The sequence below is a fragment of the Mus musculus genome, chromosome 6 (genome assembly GCF_000001635.26).
Source record: "Mus musculus strain C57BL/6J chromosome 6, GRCm38.p6 C57BL/6J".
NCBI lineage: Eukaryota > Metazoa > Chordata > Mammalia > Rodentia > Muridae > Mus > Mus musculus.
The window spans coordinates 95,310,771-95,336,539 of record NC_000072.6 but is presented as its reverse complement, the minus strand read 5'-3'; the positions used below and the strand labels follow the sequence as shown (position 1 = coordinate 95,336,539).

Here is a 25,769-nt window from a genome sequence, read left to right as displayed (position 1 = left end):
GTCCAATCTGTTTGGTGTTCTGTAAGCTTCTCGTATTATATATAGACATATCATTGTTCAGGTTCGGAACATTTTTTTTCCTATGGTTTTGTTGAAAATATTTTCTAGGCCTTGTAACTGGGAATCTTTTCCTTTTTCTACTCCTAATATTCTTATGTTAGGTCTTTTCATGGTATGCCATATTCCTTAGATGTTTTGTGTCATGAACTTTTTAGGTTAAATATTTTCTTTGACCGATGTATCAATTTCTTCAATTGTATCTTCTACACCTAAGATTCTCTCTTCCATCTCCTGTATTCTGTTAGTGATGCAGGCAGAACCTGACAATGGAGCTCAGGAAACAAGACGCTACTCACCTCTGCTGCCTGTGCCCTAGGTGGACCCGACTGGACGGATATGATTCTCTTAAGTCACAGAACTTTGAGATGTTTTTCTTGGTTCTCAGAGTACTTCACATCTGCAGGTACATTTCAAACTGTTAAGCCCAGGGACCTATTTCCAGTGAGAAAGAGTATCTATGTCTAAGAAATTATCATTAGAAGCCAATCTGTGCTCATTTTTTTAATTGGGGCCCCTCCCAAATTATCCCAAATCATAATATTAGATCTTCATGGTAAAATTCAATAAAAGGAGGACTTGAGCAATGTAGCCTTATTTCAATTCCCCCTATTGTGGGGAATGTTGCTGACCTGCCCCTTCCACTACTCCCAGTATTTCCCAGTACTACCCAGTACTACCCATTACTACCCAGTACGCCTGTGTTTTCTGATGCTGCTGGTGTTTGAGTGTTACTATTTTGTCATTAATTTCTTTTTCAACTCAGATCAGTTTGCAAGCTTGCATCTTTCTGAAGACCAGTAACTAACTATCCACAAGCCCCAAGTGTGTACACATAGGCAAGTGGAATTGCTGTGGAATGCATGAGGTAAATCGATTCGCACCTACAATTTACATTTCTTCTCGGGTATGTCTGACACTAATGTCATGACTGAAGGACTGTGATGAAGATTAATTGCATAAACACTTTTTGCTGATTTTGTAAGCAGCCATGTTGGTTGTCATATTTTATTTTTCAAGCCTGGTGCCTAATAGTCGGATGGGGAGCGTTTCTACTTTTTTCCCCAGCAATTTCATAGATGAAGTGTCCCAAAGCAATCTTGCTTAACAAACTGGGGCAAGGTGTCTGCCAGCCTAGGTGTTCTAGCTAAATAGACGGTGCAGCAAGAGGCCAAAGGCCACTCAACTCAGTTTCAAGAATTTCATAAACATTTGGATTTGGGCAGGATTCCCCAAAATAAAATCTGTCACTGGAATGGAGCTTAAGACATCTGCTCACAGCATAGTGGCACCTTGAAGTTTCAGCGAAATCCTAGGAAGTGGTTGCATGGTCACGTGGTCACAGTTCTTAAAATGCCTCCAAATGTTCTTGCTGTTGGATTTCCTGTCTGTGCCCAGAAACGGGGTACCTACACCCACACATTTCTGTGCCTACTGCGCCACACCACACATCCACTTCTGCTTTCAGCCCTTGTGGAGACTGAGCAAGAAGTTTAACTGGTCTATTTTATACTAAACATAGACTCACTAATGACACAGTGTGCTAGATCAGGGGAAGAGACGAGTAGACAGCTGTGTCCAGCTTTCAACCTCAAGAGGAAATGTTGTCATCTACAAAGCTCACAATGGAGAACTAAGCAATCCCCCTTGTGAAAAAAAATTTGCAAGAATACGTCATAATATTTTAATTATGTTTATGATTTTATTTTAGATGGCATTCATAACATCCAGACACTAGCCAGCAGTAGGCCAAACCCAAGCCACTATTCTGTAAATAAAGTTTTATTGTCTCACAGCTGTGTTCATTTGTTTACATTTTCTAGTTTCTTCTCTTCCATTATAACAAGGTCAAGGAGTTTTGTGGCCTACAGAGCCAAACACATTTGTTATTTGGCCCGCCTAGAAAAGTTTACAGCCCTCTGAGCTGGAGCACAGGGACTGAGTGGAGACTGAGTAGATCAGCTCTGTGTCTTCTCAAGGTCAGTGAGACTGACCAGCACTCAGAGCTCTGATCAAGAAATTCCAGCATGTCACATGGGAAACCAAGGAGCTCGGTACGACTTTCAGACATAATTTGGCATAATTCAGGGTTTGTTTTACCTGGAAGCAATAGTATGGGGCTTGGAGTGTAAGGCACTATTTTAACGGGGAGCAGGATGAAAATAATTTAGTAGCCTGCAGCCTCTGCGATGTGTGGAAGTTGAACTAGCACATAAGCCCATATCCCAGGCTCTGCATAGGTCCCTGCGGTTCTTAAAACAGCATGTCATCTTGTCTGTCCACCTGTAAGCTGTAAGCTACAAAAGGCTTCCTCTCTCTCACCCACCAGGGACCTCCTCTACCACAGCTACCTGTTGTGAATTTGGCTTCCACGTGAGTGGACACAGATGATTCCAATGAAGAACTGCCCCCAGACTGGTGCTGCAGGTGGGAGCTTCAAGGGAACACAGGAAGCTTCTATTTAACATTGCTGGGAAGGGCTTGATTTCACATTAGCTCCTGAGCAACTTGGAGAGGCTGGACCCTGGGGTATGTCTACGAAGGAGAAACCATGCAGCGTCCTTCTACCCTGTCAGGCCTGGAACTGTGAATGGACTGAAGACCAGTGGGGTGAGGAGAGACAGGAGAAGCTGGGATTTGGGGGTGGATAGACACAGGTAGAAAGAATCCTGGCCTGTTGGTTTACTGGTATGATCTCTGGGGCTTATGTATCTTAGTTGGAACTCTTGTGTTTTTCTTCAAGCTATTCTACTATCTCTGGCAGGCATTTGAATACTTCTGTCCCACTGAGTTGGATTTACAGCTCTACAAGGGTCATCTCTACAGCTAGGTTGTTGGGCCAATTCTTGAAAAGCCCCCTAGATCATAGGCCTTTGAGCTGTGTGCTTCTGTTGACCCCTGCAACAGTAGAACATGACTTTGCCTTATTCTGAACTGTTTGCTAAAAGGAACAATTTGGGGCATGGTGTTTTTGGATTTACCCAGAACACCAAACCTGAGAAAGATTGAGAATACTCCCAAGGACATATGTGTATTTTGCATAAAAAAGGAAGTCTTCCAAACAGCATGGCCCAAACCTCCAGATGTATTTCTGTGCACATAACTCAAGCTCCCTGCAGATATCAATAACCAATCATCGTATTCCTGTCTGCTAAGCCTGGACAAGTCTCATGATCATTCTGAATGCTTTCTGTCGACACTACCAGGAAGTAAAACACAAGCTTAAATGGATTTATGACTTCCAAAGGCAAGTAGTACTTTTGAGGAGAAAACAGATCATGAATAATAATAGCTGACATGTATTGAGTTTTATTATGTGCCAGACATTGTTCTGGTTGACACGATGTCACTTCAAATATGCCACATAAATACAGGCTTTGTTTCAATTATTGTTCTCCTACCAGTGTTCACAAGAGTCTCTGGTGCATGGTGGTTGCTTAAAAATACTTACTTGAATTTTAAGTTCTACAACCAGCCATTAAACATATATTCTGAATGAAGAAATGGTGGCCCAGAGAACTCCAAATTGCCTAGGCTAGTGAAGGCTGGACCCATGGCTTCCTACCACATCCTGTTTCTCTTATGCGTCTAACCTTTTTGCCCCACTGTTTCCCATGGTAATGGTTCTTAGTTCCAAATGGTCCTTAGTCCCAGGACATTGATTGTTCAGTCTCCTGGTCCTCTTTAGTGTTCCTTTCTCAGTTCAGAATGCCATCTTTATATAAGAAAAAAAATGCTAGAATTGAAATCCAAATGCCTGTGGGTTTGATCAGAAGTTGCGGCGAAAGAGCAGTCCAGGTGGCACAGGGTAGGGGGCTGGAGAGATCATTTGTCCCAGCAGCTGGTCCTCAGTTACAGCAACTGCAGCTGTGGCTGATTCAAGCCAATATTGCCAGCTCCTCTCATTTTTCAAGGGAAGTAGGGTATCTGGATTTCGTTTGAAAGTACTTCCATGAAACAGCTCATGCTTAAAATACTGACAAGCAAGGGAAGTTAAAACAAAACAAACAGAAAACATTGGGCACCAAATAGAGTAGCTGTGTGGGGGTCAGTCTGTCCCGTTGATCTGTCCTGAGCTACCTGTGGAAGATGATAAAGAAATGAGAGCAGGTCAAAGCGGCTTTGGATAATTGGTCCTGTAGTCCTAGGCAGAGGAGAAGCATAGGGGACAGGTTGTAACTGTTTACTGTCTTAAAGGCTTCTGGGACTTAGAACTTCAGCTATGACACTTGGCACAGTACTTAATATTTCCCACCTCACACACACACACACATATACATACATACATATATATATGTGTATATATATATGTATATATATATATATATATATATATATATACACACCCTTGAGTTTGCCTGCAGATTGTGTGGATAGGTGTCTTACTTGGCCAGTATTAAGTAGATCCCGATCAGTTCTTCGCTTGTTTTTCTTTAGCTACACACACAAACTGTCAACAGCAATGACTAGCCACCGATATTTGTTGTTCTCACAGGCCTGCATGGTTTCATCTCTTATAAACAAGAAACACAATAGACAGAGTTGGTTCACAATTACAGAAGACTATTCAGATAGGAAAAAAACCAAGACAACCGAACGAAAAACTGGGGCTGTCATTGGAGGACACAGTATCGTGGCTTAGGCTTGTTATTCTTGGCAGACAGAGGTTCTTGATTTCCACTTGGCCCTCACCAACTCATCCGTAATTACAAAACACCCCACACCTATCGAGGGCCAAATAAATAATGTAACTGTGTCCTAATCAGCGTGTACATCTCTAAATTCTCACTCAACAACTACCTAGTTCTGGGCTGTGGCTACTCCAAGCCTAGCTGTGGCCGGTCCTAGGTCAAAGCTACATGCTTTGTGTGCTCCAGAGAAACCAGTTACAATGAAGTAGATTTGAAAAATCATTAGTAGGAGGGAGAATTTCTGATGGCTGGGTCTGTGTGCACCTCTCAAATGGCAGTTCTGTGTGGAGCGGGCTGTTGGCATTTGCTGCCAGGTTGTGTATTTGACAGCTGGGATGTCTTTTTCCACTGGTCTGACCACTGCCATAAAACCAATTAGAGTCTCAGGCAATTCATGTTATTTTCCTCAAGGGCTCCTGGCAAGGCTTCTATCGTGTAACACTTCCACGTGAAATCTGTGACCTTTGGAAATACATGCCCAAGAGCAGCAAACGAGCTTGGCTGTGCATCTACTGTGCTTCATTAAATTACGAAGAATATGAAAATAAATTGTAGCTGCTGTGTGCAGAGATTTCTGTACAGCTCTTTATAATCCTAAGATCCTAAGCAATGAAGATGTATGTCTATACCAAAACCCAGATAAGCCATGAGAGGCAGTAGATCTACTGAACACCAGTGCGTTTACATATGTTCAGCAAATTATTTGACAAAATTTATGACTTGGAACGTGTTCAGAATTGAGCTTCATGACTCCCAGTTTATACTTCTCTTACCACATTTTAAAGGAGGATATTTACAAACTGAAAACCAGAAAGTAAGGCTCTGACATTTTTTGAGGAGCAGGAGAGAATTATATCAATCCACACATAGTAACTCTAGGGTACATACATATACTGGCATGTGTCCTATAATAGGTAATATGAACTGTTTGCAAGGAAAATTCTCTCTGGGTCCTCCCAAGGTATTCCTTATGCCTCTTGCTTGTGAAGAGCACAGAAGGAATAGTAGACAGTTAATACAAATGACTGGAATTTAATGAATAAATAAAGACTCTGGGCAGGGAAGCAAAATTAGTGCTATGCTTGGCCATCGTCAGAGAAGCCTCCTCCTGCAGCAGAGGAGAACAAAAATCAGAGACCCACAGCCAGACATTAAGCAGTGAACACTCAGCCCCAAACAGGATGTCTCCATCAAATCCCTCCCCTCAGGGTTCAGAAAGCCCCATGGAAGAGGAAGCAGAAAAAGTGTTAGAGCCAGAGAGGATGGAGGAGACCAAGGAAACAGACCTTCTAAATGAACATGATTGACAGGCATGTGAACTCCCAGAGGCGGAGGCAGCATGCACAGGGCCTGCACAGGTCTGCACAGGATAGGTCCTAGAGCTGAGAGGAGCAATGAACCTATGCCCCATCCCTAACCCAGAAGCAATTCACAACTACTGACCACTTGCAAATGAAAACTAAGTTTCCTTCAAGGAAGTCTCAACTGGACAAAAACTACTCTGAAGGATAGACTACGTGCCCAGCAGTAGTTATCCCTCAGAAAACAAACTCGGTGTCTTTGGAGGATACTTGTCTCATAATGTCATGTCAGGGATTTTCCCTTTTTAAAAACTGTCTTTATTTTAGCTTCTATATACGTGTGTGTGCATGTAAGTATATATGCATGCATGTATTCTCTTCTTTTACTGTAAAGGTTCTTTGCATGTATATTACGAATTCCAGTTTAGTGTTTTTATGGGATTCCTCAGTGTGCAAACAAGTGGGTCTCTGCATCTATATCTGTTTCTTTCACCTTTTCTTTGGTTCTTTCCTTTCCATTTGTTTGTTTTGTCCTATTTCAATGTGTTAGTTTTGGTTTTGTCTTATTATTCCTTAGAAGCCTCTTTTCTTTTCTTTTTTTTTAAAGGTTTAATTTATTTATTATATGTAAGTACACTGTAGCTGTCTTCAGACCCCCCAGTAGAGGGCGTCAGATCTCATTATGGATGGTTGTGGGCCACCATGTGGTTGCTGGGATTTGAACTCAGGACCTTAGGAAGAGCAGTCAGTGCTTTTCACTGCTGAGCCATCTCTCCAGCCCCAGAAGCCTGTTTTCAAATAAGAGACAAAAGTGGGGTAGATGGATGGAAGGGAAGATGAGGAAGGACTGGGAGGAGTAAAGGGAGGGGGGACTATAATCAAAATATATTATGTGAGAAAAAACTCTATTTTCAATAAAATGGAAAAAAGAAAAATAAATACATAAAATGAATGGGATCAATAGTGAAGGATGACGTAACGAGAGAAACATAGTGAGGAAGCCATGTGACACATATCAGGTGGCATCGTAAGGTCTGCTTCCTATCATCACATGAGCCAGGACAGCAAACTGGTAGCTCTAGGTACCATCAGTTGCACAGAGATGGGGATTGTTTATCTATTCAGTACTCTTTAAATTCTTATTATTAAAAATTAATTTACACACACACACACATACACACCTTTACTCAGACTGGACTTGCAAAGCTGGCACCTTTACACCTTGCTTGTCCACACTATCTGCTCTTTCACACATAGCTCCATTGACTTCTTGCCCCTTGCAGTGGTTGAACCTGACACCTTTGCTTAAAGGAGCAGCAGCCTCCTGTCCTAAGAGTGGGAGAGGTAACTCCTTGGTTGGAAGGGGGACATGCCAGGTCAGTTCTCCAGCCCTTCAGTTCTAGGATGGTGTGATTCAGTGACTAAAGTGTCTGTTCACCAAAGTGAGAATTGCCCTGATTGCTAGTTTGTATCAGTCCCAAAGACTTTCAGTCTGGCTACTCCCTGTTTCTCAGGCCTTTGTAGGTCCAAATGTCAGTTACTGTGCTCAGAGAGTCCATCTTGTATTTCCTAAGGTGATTGGCTGAGTTACATCTTCATCTCACCTCTTTTGTTCTCTCTTCTTTTTCCCTCTGTACACCCAGATCTACTCCTCCAGGAGCCAATCAGCAGACTGCAGGATTGGAGTGCAGGAACTGATGGAGAGGGAATTGTGTCACCAATTAGTGACATGAGTGTTGAGAGAAGCTGGGACTGAGCAAGTTCACAGGGAGCTGGGATCAGGGGCTTGCTAGAATTTGAAGGTTGCCATGGTTTTGCTATGTACTAATCATTTTCCATCACCCTGGATAATGGGTGCAGAATATTTGGCTCCAGTCCTTTTCAGTGATTCCAGGCTAGCTCCTAAGAGAGCTGCAAAATTCCGGCTCCAGCTGTGTCCCTTCCTTGTTGTGCCTCTTAAAGAACATGAGTTATTCTTAAATTCGGCTCCCTAAAATTTAGGTAATGATTCACAGGAGAGCTAGGGAGGCAGCTAGGGTAGAAAACAAACCACCTGCTTAGGATTCAAGGCCCAATCATTGACAGCACACCTAATCAGATTGAATTGGTGCTAAAATGCTGCGTGTAAGTGCCTTCAGTGTCTTACAGATGCTGCAGAGCCAGACTGGAAAAGGCCAAATTGTCTTATTAGTCATCGGAGAATGGGAGACAGTGAAATTTCTCAGGTGAACATAATTTGCATTCACCTAGCAAATGGTGAAGAACCCCCAGCAATTCTGGAGAGGTGGTTCTCTCATAGATCCAGCAGGGTGTTCATCTGGGTTAAGACTTCTGTGGTTTCACAGCCCCTCAGGTGCCATAAACCAGAGCTGGATGGTGTCCTTGGGCCGTATATATGTTGGTTCTCAAGTCAATGTCTGGTATGTCAGGCCATCAAGGCAGATGGTGAGTCAGACAGTGCTACTGAACTTTGGGAAATATACCACTTGAGAGCCCAGCTGGGGAAATGACTGAAATTGGAAAATAATATAATAGAATATTTGATTTGCCACCAAAGACCTTAACTGGGAAGATTGCCACATTGAAATGATAGGACAGCTTGGCTGATTTCGATCTGGGTAGTAACTGCCTATCAGTGGGCTGGGTTCTGGGCATCCAGTGTGTACTCAGAATGGACAGCTTCACCTCTCCTCCCCCATACGCTGCATATCCACAAGCATGTACCTGAAGTACGGCTTCCGGCTGAATCTGCTAAACTGCAACGTTATTTATTAGCCGAGATCTGGGTCTGATTCACTGGCTGGCTCGCTCTCTTTCTCTCTCTCTCTCTCTCTCTCTCTCTCTCTCTCTCTCTCCCCCCCTCTCCTTTAGAAGGTGGCCATCAGAGTAGATGGCAAGATAAATGAAATGTCATTTCCTTTCAATTCAATTTTTTTCTCTCTCCAGGCCTTCAGCTACTGGCCTGGACTCTTGGAAGCAAACTTGTTTTTCTGTGATTCACCAGAAACTCTCAGGACGAGAATATCTCAGTCTTCCAAGGTTTGGCTTCATTGATCCACTAAGAAGCACGGTCCCATGCCCAAGGTAAGCCAGAAGTCATCTTCCCACCTTCCTATGGAAAACTGCTCACTTTGAAACACCAGAAATCCTCTAACTCTCACCTACCCCCTTCCCAATTAAAAGACCATACTTGACAAGCCTAAACCTTGAGGGGTAACAGCTCTCAAAGAAGCCTTCAGCCAGAGAAAGGCAGGAGGCCAGTAGAAAATACTATAGCATCTTAGCCTCTGTTGGGACAATTCTTTGAAGCTTATTCTGCTCATAGTGCTCAGTGGAATAAGCTCTAGTTGTCCACAGGGATTTCTGTCCCCAGAACATTTGAATGGACAAAAGTTAGGAACTATTAGACATCCTGCTCTGTGCCTTCGCTGAGGTGTAACCCACATGAAATCAGACCCCAGGCAGCAGGAAGGGTATTCGAGTTTGATGGTGAGGTTGTGCTTCAGGGGACTTGCATTTGACCCCAGGTCTGACATTAGCAGGAAACCTTGGCTTCCCCTACTCCTCCAAAAATAACTAGGAAAATAATCAGTAAATGTACAGAGAGAAGAAGAAAGGTGATGTGTTACGGTAACCTGTAAGCCTGGCCAACCTCTCTATGGTTGGTTAATGGCTATTTGCAACCGTAAAGCATAAGTCTTGCAGAGGACAAGCGAGGTGATGGCTTTGTTCATCTCTGTGTTCCTACGAAGTAGACAATGATATTAAACAATGTGGCTGCAATTGTAATGCTACTAATGGAGTTGTTTCTATGTGTTAGCAAGTTCATTCATGCATCAAAGCTCCCACCCTTTGGGTACCAGAGCTCTATTAGCTACAGGGAGGAAAATGTTTGGAATTCATTTCTAATTGATCCCATTCATTTTGTTCTATACTTCATTTCTATCCTGTGTTCGCTTCTCTCCTTCGAAGTAGCCAGGCCTGTTGAGCACAGGGCTGGACTGGAGTGAGAGAAACTTAGATGAGTGGGTCCCCAGAGGATCTTGGCTGGCCAAAGAACACACACCCAGGAGCAGCTTCAGAGAACTGGTTCAGTTTATTGAGTGAACCAAGGTTATTTAAACCTTTGGACATGGGGTAGGGGCTTTAAGGGTGAGTACACATCATTGGCTTGGGCCATGGGCCTGGGATGTTTCATTTGCATAAGAAGGAATGCCAGGTGCTGCTGGACATGACCTTATTAGGGGGAAGAAGTTTAACCTGGGTACTGTCTGTGTGACCTCTTCTGGTGGGGTAAGTGTTGGTGGCAAGGGCTACATGTGCCAGGACATGCTGGTCCAGTACAGGGGGAAAGAGCCTACTCCTGCTGATGTCAGGATGAGATTTCCAGGGTTTGGACATGCCTTAACCCTACTCTTGCTCCAGGTCTGAACCTCCTCATTCCATGGCTCCCGGGCCACACACTTTCTGTGAACAATTAAACAATTTTATCATACATACACAATCACTAAGTCACACCTTAACATGATTCTATCATTCTATGCCCATCACACTTATTTTGCACCTGTGTTCCCTTTCTCAGCATCAAGGAATTGCTGACGCTTGTTTCTATGGATTTCATTTTTACAGATCCTAGGGATAAGTGAAATCGTGCAAATATGTTGTCTTCATGGCTGATTGCTTGTTAACTTATAATATTTTGGGAGCTGCAGCCACATTGCAGCATGCATTAGTACTTTGTCAATTCTACTTTATTTCTTGACCAATTCTGTCATGTGGGTGTTCCTATTGTCTATGCATTCACCAACTAACCGATATAAAAATTATTTTCTCCTGTTGGACGTGCAATTGTTTTGAACATTGACATGGAAGCCTCTATTCAGACATGCATTCTCACTAAGAGTGGATTTGCTGAGTCACAGGGCAGCTGTATATTGTTCTTTAAGGGCTCACCAAGTGATTTTTCTCCTACCAGCAATCCATGAGGTCCCTCTCCACACGTCCATCAACATGGTGGCCAGTTTTTGTGGCTATTGATGCTCTCCTGGCTGTGTTAAGATTGTCAAATCCCCAGTGTCTTATGGTGTTGGTCATTTTTCATGTGTCTATTAACGACTTATAAATCTTACTTGGTGAATGTCTATTCACATATTTTGCTTATCTTTAATTGGGACCTTTTTAGTTGTAAGATACTATGGACATATCTTTTGTCAGACATTGATCTTTGAGAAATTCTCTCATTTTTCTCTCCATTTTCCTAGTGATATTCTCTGAAGTACAGAGGGTTTGAATTTTAACAAAATCCTGTTTATCCTGATTTTCTTTTCTTTTTTTTTTTTTTTGTAGTTTGTGCTTTTGATACTATATATAATAGCTCTTTACTTTACACAAAACCACAGAAAGTTTTGGTTATATTTATAGCTTCAACTCTAATACTGAGGATTGTGATGGGTTAAGCATGTGTTTGTGTATTTTCTTTCCTATTGACTTACCCTGCTATATTTGTCTGAAATCACTTGATTATTAGTTCTGGTTTCTCAATTCTGTTCTTTTTATTTATCCACATCGCCTCTTGCCAGTGTCACTTTGCTTAATTAATAGTATTTATTGAGAAGCAAAGTTTGGGGACCACCATGGCAAAGGCTAATTTGAATACTAGAGTGGTAAGGGCGCCTCAGATATGATGGTCAGTCACAGCTTTAGGGGAGTCACATTCCACTTAGGGCCAATCAGGAAGTAGTGTAGTATCTGTGAGCCAGCCAGGAGACACTTTGCCAGGTTAAGATAGTGGTCTCTCTCTAGTCTTTGGTACATAAAATGATAAGTCTAGAGTTTTCAACCCATGATGTATCAAGTTTTTCTACTCCACACCACCACATCACCAATCAGTGATTTTCAAACTAGTAGGGTGGCTTCCAGAGTTATTTGCTGTCATAGCATCACCCATTCCCATCAGGTAGCTAAGCAGGATTCACTGACACACTCCTTTATTCACTCACTAAATATTTGACAGTGTCTCCTGAGTGTGAAGCATTATACTGGCAGAACACTGAATGAAACTCTTGGTTTCATGAAATTTATAGGGCTCTTTCCTTGAACAGCACTTGTATATATCATCTCTCATACACACTTGCAAGATTTAAGTGCAATGGTGTCAGAAGAAGGAATGAATACACACATACACACACTCACGCACACAGACATGCACACTATGAGCATTCTCAATTACTTATAAGGACAACAGAATAGACAGACGCATTCTCAAAAGAAGTGTGCCATAGAGTGTTAACTTTCAAACATTTATCTATTTATCATGTGTATGTACGTGTATGTGGGTTTACACCTCCCCCTCCATGCACAGATAGAGGTCAGAAAATGATTTGCTTAAGTTGGGACCTGAAGATCAAATTTAGATCATCAAGCTTAGCAACAGCACCTTTCTCAGCTAAGCCACCTGACTGGCTCATAGCACCAAATATTCTACATGGCTCAGCAGCTTCAGATATGTGCTTTGCTAGTTAACACCTTCTTTTCTCTCAGCTCCAACATCTTCTGCATATTGCTTCTGTGATATACTTGCTAAACCCTGTAAACATTTCTCTCAGCTAGCTAGCAGAATGTGAGGTTTTTATCAAAATAAGAGACTGGAGGGATCCTGAAAGAAGAGGAAAGATACTTAATTCTGGGTTTCAGTCTTCCATAAGTACCGAGTAACCTGGGCAGACTATTTCCCAGGCACCCTCGGGGTGATGCTTCCATGACTGGAGCTGATTGGCTCTGAGCAATGTCCACCCTCTTGACCCTCGCAGTGGCAGGCTAGGCCTAGAGACAACTGTAGTCTATGCCTCTTTGAAAGCTGCTTCTCTGAGAGATTCATTTTATGGGTCACTGTAACAAAATGCCCGACAGACACAACTTGGAGAAGGAAGGTATGGTTGAGGACACAGTCCGTGGTAGCAGGGAAGAATGGCAGCAGGAGCCTGAGGCAGCCAGTCATGCGGTATCTGCAGTCACCAGGCAGAGAGCAATGACTGCCAGAGCTCGAGTTACTTTCCTCTTCTTCTTCAGCCTGGAGCCCACACTTAGGTCAGGGTCTCCCCTCTCCAACCCCAGTTCACTCTTCCTGAAATCACCTTTTAGACATGCTGGTGGTGTATGCATATGCTGATAGTGACTAGACAATCAAGATCAATCTTACATCCCCCAAGAGCCATGCTCCAAGAACTGCTCATGGACTCCTGTACCAGGTTTGCCTATAACCTCCAGAAACCTTGCTTTGGGAGTCCGGTCCCTGAAGTCTTCTGTAGCAACTAGGAGATCCCAGATTCCCCTCCTTAGAACTTTCTAGCTGCTCTACTGCAGAACTTTCGGGAACAAGCCCCATTGAAGAAAATAACATCTGAACCTTGCTATAACTTAGTGCTCTCCTGAACATAAATATCACCACTAAAAAGAAAGGTGGCTTGAGGGGCAGGGGTACTCAAGCAACAAACTATTCTAGCTGTTCAAATCCCAGCACAGAGAGGGGGAAAAAAAAAGCCAAGATAACATGCTTCCTGCACACATGACTAACCCCATAATAATGGTACCTAATAGAAGTGACCTAGAAGAACTACAAGACAAAGAATTCAAAAGAATGATTACAACTACGTTCAAACAATTCTGCATGATAGAAGAACTTCTGGAGGCATCGCCATATCTGATTTCAACTTATACTTCAGAGCTATAACAACATAAATAGTAAAATACTAGGATTAAAAAACAACTACAGTGATCAATGAAATCAATTTGAGATCCCAGATATAAATCCAAAAATACATACTGGAAAAAAGGTAGCACCTTCAACAAATGGTTCTGGTCACACAGGACGTCTGCATGAAGAATGGAACTCACTCCTTATCTCTCACCTTATACAGAATTCTAAATGGGTCAAGGATTTCAACAGAAGACCTGATGTGATGAGTCTTACCTTTTAGGCAAGAAACAAAAGGATGAAGAAAGTGTCATTGTGGGTTCCATAATCCCATTAAAGAGCATAACACACATGACATAAGGATCTCTCATTTGGTCTCTTAAAGGCTCCACCAACTCCCTAACAGCCACTTCCTGAAGACCCAGCCCTTGGGACTAGGGTCTCTGGAGGATATTCAAACCTAGAAACAGATCTATTAGTGACCCAGCTATCCCACTCCTGGGTATAACTGTAGCCCAGAGGTTGCTCTTTGGCAGGGTATAACTATTCATATATAAAGTCCATATATGTAAGACTCTGACAGCAAGATGGAGCCATAGTGGACTGTCCTCTGAACTCCTGTTCTGGGACCCAGACATTAAAGGCAAGAATGTTTCTTAAACTCTCAGCACTTGAGGGCCATCACATTCTACTTCACCCACTCATTCTCTTACTTTTTCATTCATTCATCAAGTAATTCTTGAATTCTAACTATACCAAACTCTGAGGAGAAAGGAGGGACTATATTTCAGCTCATAGGCACAGGAAAATTCTTTCTGAGCAGGACCCTGGTAATTCAAGCATTAGATTAACATTTGACAAATGGGAGCCTGTGAAATTAAAAATAAATTCTGAATGGAAAATTACACATTATTAAATAAGTGAAGAGGCAGCCTGCAGGATGGAAAAGAAATCTTTACCAATTATGTATCTGACAGTGGGTTAGTGTATATATAATCTACAAAGAACTAAGAAGTAAAGCTAAAAATTAAAAATCAGAGCATAAAACTATACAGAGTTCTCAAAAAAAAGTTACAAAGCCTGAAACATACCTTTAAAAATTATTCACATCCTTAACTGTCCAGAAGATATGAATTAAAACTTTTTTGAGAGTTTATCTTATCCCAGTCAGACTGGTTAAGATATGTTTCTAACATAACAAATAGTGACATGGATATGGAGGAAGGGGAAAACTTATCCCTTGTTGGTGGCAATGGAAATGATACAGCCACTGTGGGAGTCAGTGTGGAAGTTACTCAAAACCTAGAAATAAATCTACCATCTGACCCAGCTATCCACTCCTGGGCACATTCGCAGAGTTCTTTACATCCGACTCTAGAGACGCTTGTTCATCTGCTTTTGTTGCAGCTTCAGTCACACTAGCAATGGACGCAGTCTAGACCTCCATCATCTGAATCTGATGAGTAAAATAATATGTAATATATATATAAGCTGCAATATTATTGTGCTATCAGAAAAAGTGAAATTACAAAAAGTGAAATTATGAAGATTCAGATAAATAGAAGGAGTTGTAAATAATCATCCTGAGTGAGGTAGCCCAGACCTAGAAAGATAAGCACTGCGTGTTCTCCCTCACATGCAGCTGCTAGATGGAAATCAAAACATTAGTAAGGGTCCATTGCCAGGTATTTCAAGGCAGGAGGCATCGAGTGCGGCTGCATGGCTTCTTCTAAATGGAGAAAGGATACACAGGATGCAGGGAGATGAGGAGGAAGAGAAGGAGGATCGGGGCTTGGTGAAGAGGAACAATCAGTGCATATTGGTTTATGGTCCAAAACCCCAGACTCATTTCAGAGCCTGTGTCCCTGAAGGAGCCCATGACTGATCCACTCTTGCCAGGGTTCTGCAACTCTGACATTCAGTGACAATGCTAGTGAGAAATTAATGCTGCTATCTCAAAGAGCTGATTTCCTTTTTCTCTCAGCTCAGGGGTGCTTTAGGGTTGAGATCACTGGGCTGCATAGAAGAAGATCCGAAGCAAAATCTTTGCCCCTGAGGTTTAGATACACAAAAGGTGCTCATAATGAAGTGAATGGCATGACTCACAGCTTATGCTAGGGGGCTGTTGTGATGTGTAAGAGACATTTTAGGCTCCTGGCTTTAAAATTTCTCCATTCTTCCCTCCTGATCTTTTTGTAAAGGGGAAAATATGACCTGGTTACATAGGTTCAAGTCCTGGCTTAGCCACTTTCTAACTAGGTGATGCTGAGAAAACACTTGACAAGCCTCAGTCCCATAATCTGTACAGTGGTTACAGTACAGATTATACTACCTATCTGTGAGTTAGTGTATGAAATACTTGAATAAATACCAAGCATGCCTTGCGTCAGCTGTTATAACAATAGAATGATAAACATCTACATGCTACAAAGAATAACGGTGGGCACAATAATAACAACGATGATAAATATAATGATAATGTAGTGTTATTACATATCAGGTTCATGTATTTACATGCCAAATTTCAGGGGTTTGTTTGTTTTACTTCTTCACTTTACATCCACTCACTGCCCCCCTCCTGGTTGGTCACCCCTTCCTACAATCCTTCCCCCATCTCCTCCTCCCCTTCTCCTCTGAGCAGGCTGGGGCCCCCATTGGTATACTCCTCTGGCACTTCAAATCTCTGCAAGACACTTCCTCTCCCACTGAGGCCAGCAGTTGTGAGGCAGAGACAGGCGGATCTCAGTGAATTTAAGGAACAGTCGATCAATATAACAAGCTGCACAGTGTGACTCTGACAACAACCAAAACAATAGATAAATAAATAAAACCAAGAGAAAGTGTAGCCACTTGTAGGAGGTATACTCTTACCTTGACTGTCTGGAGTCCCCAGTATTAACATTTACCGCTTGTTTTGTCTTTACCCTTCCTGCCTACCCTTTGCCTAAGTACAGCACAAATGGAAGCTGAGGTTGCCTGGTGAGTGGTTGGGAAGTGAATGTACCTATTTTGGAGGCATCACTTTAGCCCTTTTCCCAATGAACCCTCTGCTCAGGAAAGGATGCTATGGAGCAGAGAGGAATACACATGCTATATCCAAGCCACTCCAAGTACCCCAAAAGTCACTTCTGCCCAGGAGATCAGGAACCCACTTTCAGGCCCTGCTTGACAGTCTCCTTCCCTAGGTTGATTTCCCAAAGACAACATAAACTTGGTCTCCCTGTGGCCTGAACTCCTGTCCTGGGCACCACACATTAAAAGTTAAGCATGCTCTATGAACACTCAATTCTTTTTTTTTTTCTCATTAAACATCCACAATTCATTTTTATTAGATATTTTGTTTATTTACATTTCAAATGTTATCCCCTTTCCTGGTTTTCCCTCTGAAAACCCCCTATCCCCTCCTCTGCTCACCAACCCACCCACCCCTGCTTCCTGGCCCTGGCATTTCCCTATACTGGGGCATAGAACCTTCACAGGAACCAAGGGCCTCTCCTCCTATTGATGATCAACTAGGCCTGCTAGTTGATCATCATATGCAGCTAGATCCATGAGTCCTACCATGTGTTTTCTTTGGTTGGTAAACACTCAATTCTTAATGGATATCACATTCTGCTTCAGTCATCCATTCGCTTACTCCTTCATTCATTCATCAAATATTTCCTGAGTACTAACTACACCAAACTCCAAGACCCAGAAAGTCCCCCCCCAAAAAAAAGCATAAACTTAAAACTATAAACTCAGCTAAGATTCAAATTGATTGTGGCATCAAAGCCCTGCTTGAGCACCACTTTACAGAATGTGAGAGCACAAACAGCAAAAAGTATATAAAGTAAATGAATTCTTTTAATCTCTTCTCTATTCTCCTGCCTCTACCACTTCCACCCCACCACTCACTAACCAGTAACTAACAGAATGGTTAGGTATGTACATGGGAAAATCTACATATGAGACATCCCTGATAGATGGTATATGACTATATACATCAGTGGTTCTAAATCTTCCTGGAACTGTGACCCTTTAATACAGTTCCTCATGTTGGACTGACCACTAACCATAAAATTATTTCTGTTTCTACTTCATACCTGTTTGCTAATGTTATGGATTGTAATGTAAATATCTGACATATGACCCCTATAGAAGGGTTGTTTGATCCCCCACTCAAAGGGATCACAGCCCATAGATTGAGAATCACTGACAGATGAAAAGGCACCAGGAACTACAGGCTGTTAAGGGACTGGAGAGCTGGAGGCATGAGGTCTTACTGGAGATGGAAAGGAAGTAGATACCTGGACCAAAAAAAAAAAAAATAGTACCCAACTACCGAACAGAGGTGGCACCCTTCTCAAGGTGGCACCGGTTGCCTGAGATGGTTTTGAGCAGGATCTACACTAACTCACAGAGGTTCCCAGAGGCATTAAGTCCCTGATTTAAGGGTAACTGGTTCAATAGCATCCTCCATGGTTCCATTGGCTTCTCTCTCTTCCTCTTCTCACCATGCTTCCTAGGATCTCCTCCCACACAGATAAACTTGTGTTCAGTGTGCTGTCTTAGGGTCGAAGTTCCTAAGATAACAAACCCAGTATCTTTGCTTACCTCACATGTTCCAGAACATGGCATTCCAGTTTCCAAAGCAACATTTAAAAACCTTAAGTAAAAGACTAAGCGATACAGCTGTTTCCCCTTGAGCAAATTTTGGGGAATTCTACTAGTTTTCATTCAGAGCTAATTGTCCATGAACTTGCTTAGACTGTTTACGACTTGGGGCTCTTCTAGTTGTAATTAATACCCATTTAAGATGGACTGGGTCTTTAAAAGGAGGATTGCATGCCTGTTGCATGTCCTGCAAAGGCCCTGGTACTAAGGGCATGGTCTCAACAGGGATGGAGCTGATGGGAATGGGTGGAGCCCTTAAGAGGTAGTGGGAGATCATTATGTCATATGTGTCATGTCCTTAAAGGGGGTTATGGGACCAACTCTGATACTTTCTTCACCCATTTGTTTGGTTGTCTTGTTTTGTTTGCTAATAAGTAAGCCCCTAGCCTCATCACAAACTCCCACAATGGGGCCAAGAAACCAGGGACTGGAAACTCTATAATGGTACACCAAAACTTTTTTTTTTTTTGGATTGGTTGATTTTTCCCAATTATTTATATATAATGAGAGGAAGCTAACTAGCACAACACTGAATTGTCCTCCAAGGCCTGGACTATACCACAGAGACAGCACAAAGTTGACAGCCATCTTTTTCATTTGAGGCTACAATTCCCATATCTGTACTTTGTCCTAGCTGCTTCTCCCTATAGACTGGATTTCCCCACCAGTTTGTACAAATAAGTATAGTCTTATGAAAATCTTGAATTTCTATACTTTTTTCTTTTTTTTTCAACATAGTGAATTTTAAAACTCTTAAGAAGAGAGCCCTTATCTTGGTTTTAATTAAATATCATCTCTGATCCAGTTAGCAGTGGTGATGGTAGGGACAGGTAGTGCCCACTAAAGAAGTTCTAGCTAGGAAGCTCAAGATAGCTAAGGCCTCTGAGTACCCTCCATTTGAACATAATTTGTACATTTGATGGTACTGCCTACTTCTAAGGAGGTCAACTTCCCAATAGATACACAAAATGTTTGACATATAATTCACAATACAAAATGCTACCAACCAATACCAATATGAGGAGAGGTGTAACCTGTGAAATGCTTTAACCTTGGGAAAGGGCAAAAAAATGTGGTTTTTAACTATCACCTGTCCTTTCAGATGAATATTGCCCCTGGAGCAGATGGAGCTGGCCTATTTTGGGTAACCTTGAAAGTTTAGCTTCAGAGTGTATTATTTTTACTTTAAGAATGCATAGACATAGGATCAGTTTTCCTTCATTTTATCAGGAGATACTAGATCATTAATTGATAGAGTACTGAGAAACTACCTACCATATTGAAGGGCATTTAGCCATGGTATTATGAAAACTAACTATGGTGGTGGTTCTTTATAATCCGCTTTGTGCTGGTTTTCATTAAAAACAATCCGCATGGAAAGGTTGTGGAGATGCTTCAGTAGGCAAAGTACTTCCAAGCATGAGGACCTGAGTTCAGTGCCCTAGAACCCACAGTAAAAAGCCAGCAGTGGGCTCAGGCATTTATAATCCTAGCACTGGGGAGGCTGAGAAAGACACATCCCAGGAGCTTGTTGGCCAGTCAACCTAACAGAATTAGCGCCAGCCCTATGAGAGGTTGCTCCCCACAGAAATACACATAAATACTCACAATTCACACATACTGTGTCCTAGGCTTATCTCAGTTGAAAGGATATCCCAGTAGGATTAGGTTAAATCCAGTTATTAGCATTGAGGCCAAGTATCAAAAATCATATTCTTCCTCAAGGTAAAATTAAGCCTGCTTTGAGCATAAAGCACCAGGCAGAAGCCAGATTCCCTAGCTCAAAGGCAATATCCCAAACTGAGAGATTTATGAATCCACATTTCAGCTAGTTTGCTTCGTAGGAGGCAGTAAGAGGAACACTCATTTCATTGTTTCTGTGCACTAGGCAAGCCATGGCTTCGAACACTTGCCTGTCTGCTTCTTCCACTGAATTTGTGTTTGTTTCTGTGATGCTGGTAAAGCCCTTACCTTTACTGTCATCACTATGTATGTAAGTAAGATCTTGGATCAGCTCAGTGCAGAAACTGGGACCAGCCCACCAAGCAATTCTGAGGTAGACTCTAGTTATGACAGGAAACTTGCCTTTGTGTTTCCAGGCGCTCAATTTTCAGCTGTGAATGACCCTCGCTCACCAGGTACCCGAACACCACACTCCCCTTCCTTCGTGGATAGAACTCAGGCCTTGATGGTGTCAACTTTGGGAGATTTCAGTAGCACAACAAGTAAGGAACATACAGAAGGCATTGCATGTATTCCAACAGGGCTCAGGAAGACGGCTCAGTAGGTACTTGTGATGCATGGGGAGCTCAGTGCAGGACTCAGGACTCACATCAAAACCAAACACAGTAAATATCTATAACCCCAGTCTTGGGGAGGCAGACCCCAGAGGATCCTTAGGAATTGCTGGCTAGCCAATCTAGCCAAAGTGGTAAACTCCAGGTTCATGAGAGATCCTGTCTCTAAAAATAAGGAGTGAGCGATTGAGGAAGACACCTAATATTGATCTCTGACCTCTACAAATGCACGCAAATGTGTAAAAATGCACATACTGATATGATACTAGTAACAGTGGCTATCCAACAGGCACGCTTCACAGAGGAGAACACTGGAGATAAAAAGTTGATAAAGGAGCAAAGTGATGCTGAAGGAAGGGAGGAGTACCTTAGAGCTTGTGGCCACTGTGTCCCCAGAACACTCAGAAGTGGGGTTAAACTATACCTGAATGAGTTTAGACCGAGGGACATACTTCCAACAGGACCTAAGAGTTTGCAACTGTTTTCTATATGATGTAATTTAGTGAAACCAGTCAAAAGATCCACAGGGCCACAAATGTTGACTCTTACCTGATTCGTTTCCAACTTGCTCCCTCTGGGAGCTATGGGCAATTGAAGGTCATTGCTTGGCTCACATAAGGAAGTATACTTTCAGAATTTATGATATTTGAGAAACTAATCTTAGAAAAATGAATGCAGGGCTTGAAAGCCCACCACCGTGAGAGCAGTAAGGGACTCTGCTAATTAGGGCTGCCTTAAGGATCAAATAAGACATGCAGAATGTTTCTAAGTGCAGACAGGCTATCAACAAGCAAGGACACGGTTAAGTGGCTGTTAGGCAAGAAGAAAAGCAACTTGGAGTAGAGGAGGAAACCTAGACCAACAGTGAAAAAAACCACACACGTTGTCTACTTGCTCCATAAATAAGCAGCAATATCAACTCCTTTTGTGTGGCCCTTTAAGACCCCAGCACAGAGGTCAGGCTTTGACTGAGGTCAAACCAATATTAATTTAAGTGCTTGCAGGCTGTGCCTATTGACCAGGAGCTGCTCAGAGTGTAAAGCTGTAATAAAATAAGAAGCCACTAGTCTCCCAAGCCATTCAACAGCTTCTGACTGCATCTGTAACTAAAATCTGTACTTCAAGGTGTCTCCTTTGAAGTGTTTTCTGCCATTTGCCTTTAGTTAAGAATTTTTATTTTTTAGCAGAGAGGGATTGCAACCCCATTAGAAGGACAACATAGACTAGCCTGACCACCCAGTTCTCCCAGAGACTAGACCTTCAACCAAGAAGTGTACCTAGAGGGATCCATGGCTCCAGATATATATGTAGCAGAGGACATCCTTGCCCAACAGCAACAGGAGCAGAGGCCCTTGGTCCTGGGGAGGTTTGATGCCCCAGAGTAGGGGGATAATGGAGCAGTGGGGTAGAAGAATGTGGGTGGGTGGAGGAGCAATCTCAAGCTTGCAAAAGGGAGGGGAAGGGCAGATGTGGGATGTGGGATTGGTAGAGGGGGTTGCCAGGAAGTGGGATAACATGAGATGAGATGGGGGGTTGGTAGAGGAGGTAAGTGGGATATCATTTGAGATGTAAACAAATGGAATGATTAATAATAAAAAGAAAAGAAAAAATAAAGAAAAAAAGATTTTTTATTTCCTCAAGCGCCCTCTAGGTAGGCTGGTTTACACAGACAGGACTTTCAGAGCTGTTAAAGGTCTAGTTTGCATAGACATGTCTCAGACCTGCTGAAGGGCTGGCTTGGATGGATGAGGGATCAAATCTGCTGCACGTTCTTTCTGCAGTTTACCAGATATTTGCAAATTACTTATGCTCCCCAGCTCTCCCATTTCTTGTCTGACAGATGATGGTAATTAGGATGCTGATAAATGATAACGACCATGGTGATGGTGGTGGTAGCATCTAGCCACAGGGTTATCTTAAGAAACTTCTAGATGGGTGCTGCATTCAGCTCTTTACATGAGCAGACACACACTAGGTGTTCATAAACCATGCAATGCTAACATTTCATCTTTGCAAATTACACCTTTACATGTTTGAGCAGGACACGAGGACAGTGTCTCCATTCTCAGTTAAAATGTCCAGATGGAAAACCCACACAGTCAGACAGTAGAGACACTGGCTGAGAAGGTTGCTAAGGATTGCCAGTTGGAATTCATGTTTGTCTTCTAGGTCCAGCTTGATGGATTGTTTTAAGAGAACTATTATTGTCACACTGGAAAAAAAAATCATCAAAGTGCACCAAGGAAAGGATGTTTGGGGCAGGTTAGAGCCCTGACAGTGCTTTGCCCCGTCCACCCCCACTGTGCTGCGATTCCTTATCAGTCCTACCTGGAGTGCCACAAATCACCGTAAATTGACTATTATGTCACCGTGGGCATTGGGATGACGAATAACCTGGAGTAACCTCATGGATTCTAAGCAGAAAGTTTTCTTGCTTGTGTCAACCCACATAGAAGTACTTAGGAGCAGTGCTGAATTGATGTTCTATCTTTATGAGCCTCTTTGACAAAATGAGAGTTGGAAGCAGTTAGTTTCTGCTTGCCCAGGGTATGGGAACATGCCCTGGATTCTGAGCTGTGAACAAGCCAAGGACCTCAAGCTGTCCTCGCTGTCTTCAGCTCTGTTTGAAACTATGTACAAGGAGTAAAAAAACAAAACAAAACAAAACAAAACTTTAACTACCAGTGAAAATACACATTTAAAACTGTCTGTTGGGGATCCCAGGAAGCCACAGCCATGCAGAGATGAGCAGCTGGGGGATCTGTGGAGGCTATAAATGTTCTAATGCCAGGTCTCAAGAGTGATCTTCTTGTGACTTTCAGTCCCTCCAGCTAATCCTCGGAGCAGGTGGGGAATGAAAAGTTATTCAAGGATAGTGCTATGTACCCTTTATGAATTATGCATCTTAAACAAACTTGGACAAACCAGAGCGCTCAAGTGGAAGGCTTTTAGCTAGAGAGCCCACTGAACAGCTCGGCTATAGGTCTCTGTGGGGTTTTTTAACAGCACATCTTGTCCTGAGTTATCAGGCGGAGAGTGAGAGTGTCCGGCAATGCTCTGACTCATTTTTAGCTGCCATCTACTCTCAGTCCCTCGTGGATGGCCACACTCATGACTTTTCCATCTTGAAGATTTCAAAAGGCTACACTCCTGGCAATGAGAATCGCAAGGGTCACCAGTTTCTTGTTTGAGGGGTTTTATTACCAGGCTATACACTGTCCTGCAGCCTCCTAAGCAGCGGTGACATCTCTGGCATCAATTCCAAAGATGAAAAGAAACAGCACAGGAGGTGGAGCATTGTTCATGAGGAAGGAATAGCAAAAAAAAAAAAAAAAAAAAGGCAAAAAATGCATATTTTGAGGAGTGTAGATACCACCAAGGGTTAAGCGGGATGTTAGTGTTATCAGCCGTTTGCCTCAATGAGAGACAGTGGACTTCAGTGATGGATAAGTTAGGGAGTTTAATAAGAAATGCACCTCTCTCTCTCTCTCTCTCTCTCTCTCTCTCTCTCTCTCTCTCTCTCTGTGTGTGTGTGTGTGTGTGTGTGTGTGTGTGTGTGTGAGTGTGTATGTACAGACATTTAGCATATTGGGTACCGCAAGAGTCAGTCGCTAAGTTAAATTTTAGTTGGATGGTATTGAGTTGAAGTGAAGCAATTCTTTTGACCTTGGAGTTATCATCAGCTCGTTGACTCTGAGCATTGCTACTAAAATCTAACATTTAGCGCCTGGCTGGGGCTTTAGATCGGGTGCATGGATTCTGTCACTTAGGCCTCTCAGCCACTCCTTGGGGCAGACACTGTATTATTTCCATTCTGTAAACAAGGGAGTTGAGGCCGAGAAGTGGCTAAGCACGTTTTAGGGACATCTAGTCAGAAAGTTACAAAACTAAATTGAACAAACTGTTTTTCGCTTGCATGGTGCCTTCATTAATTTTCTTTTTGTCATGGTAACAAATTACTGGAAGCAGAGTATTTATGAGGAAGAGTTTATTCAATTCACACTTCTGCAGATCCAAAGGTATGGATGGCTCTGGTGAAGACCTCACAGGTATGTATGTGTAGGAAAAATCACAAAGGAGTGAATTATAAATGAAGAAACAGAGATTTGAGAAGAGGGGCAGGCTCAGGATTTTATGCTCATCTTCTCAAGCATGGACCAGGTTCCCATAATTAACACCTTAATCCCTTCAGAGAATATGGCCTTAGTTTACCAGAAGTTTAAGTCCCACACAACACTGTCCCCCAGAAACATAGCTCTCAACAGAGGTGACTTGGGGGAGACAAAACATGTCAACCACTTGCCTTTCTTTGACCAAAAGCAATGCCATAGACTTAACTTGTGGTGGAAAGGAACCACCACACAGGCCTTTCCCATCTCAAGGTCACTTCCAGGTTGGGAAAATAACACTGCACCTCAGAGTAAGTGTCTTCACACAGTCAAAATTAAGGCTTCATTATTTGCTGAGACCAGTCTGTACTCACAGGCCTTGAAGGAAGGCAGCTGTCTGTGGATTCAGGTTTCTCTTCTCCACCTTTCTAGCTCTGTGACCTTAAGCAAAATACTCAAAAAGTCCCCAATCTCACTTGACCACCTTTTAAACTAGAGGATTATTGGCTGTGTCTCCTAAGAGCTTCTCAAGGTTTATGTAGGCTAGTTTCTGAAAACTGTTGCATGGTGCCTTGGATCTGCCAAGTGTTCCTCAACAGGTAGCTTGTATCAGGATTATGTTTCTGTCCTTGACCGTTGCTTCTCTTCGGTTGCTAGCTAGGTCCTGGTGTGGAAACCCACCAGGCTCATCTGTGAGCCACTGATGTATTGCAATCACTATGATTAGGCACACCACAGAGAGTGGGGAATAGTGTGCCCGGGAATCAGTGTGTAGCACCTCTTGGTGGCTGGGATGATGGAAGCGAGGATTATGTAGCTCTCCTAATCAAGCCTCATCCTTGGCTCTTTCACTAAGCTGATGAGCTCTGGGTTCTCTTTTCTCAGTTAAAATGGCTGCTTCTATCTTTGGGAGAAATCGTGCACCTCCTCTTCTGGGATCATTTTATTCCCCTGTGAATCCAATC

General features: G+C 42.6%; 1 long non-coding RNA gene across 1 annotated transcript in view; it reads left to right on the top strand.

Moving 5' to 3' along the window:
* The first annotated feature begins 2,546 nt into the window (after positions 1–2,546).
* Positions 2,547–25,769, top strand: part of AY512915 (cDNA sequence AY512915) — a 43,420-nt gene continuing 20,197 nt past the window's right edge. Inside the window, exons 1-2 of the long non-coding RNA NR_033559.1 lie at positions 2,547–2,667; positions 8,996–9,133. This is a non-coding gene — a long non-coding RNA (cDNA sequence AY512915). The remainder of the gene's footprint in view (positions 2,668–8,995; positions 9,134–25,769) is intronic.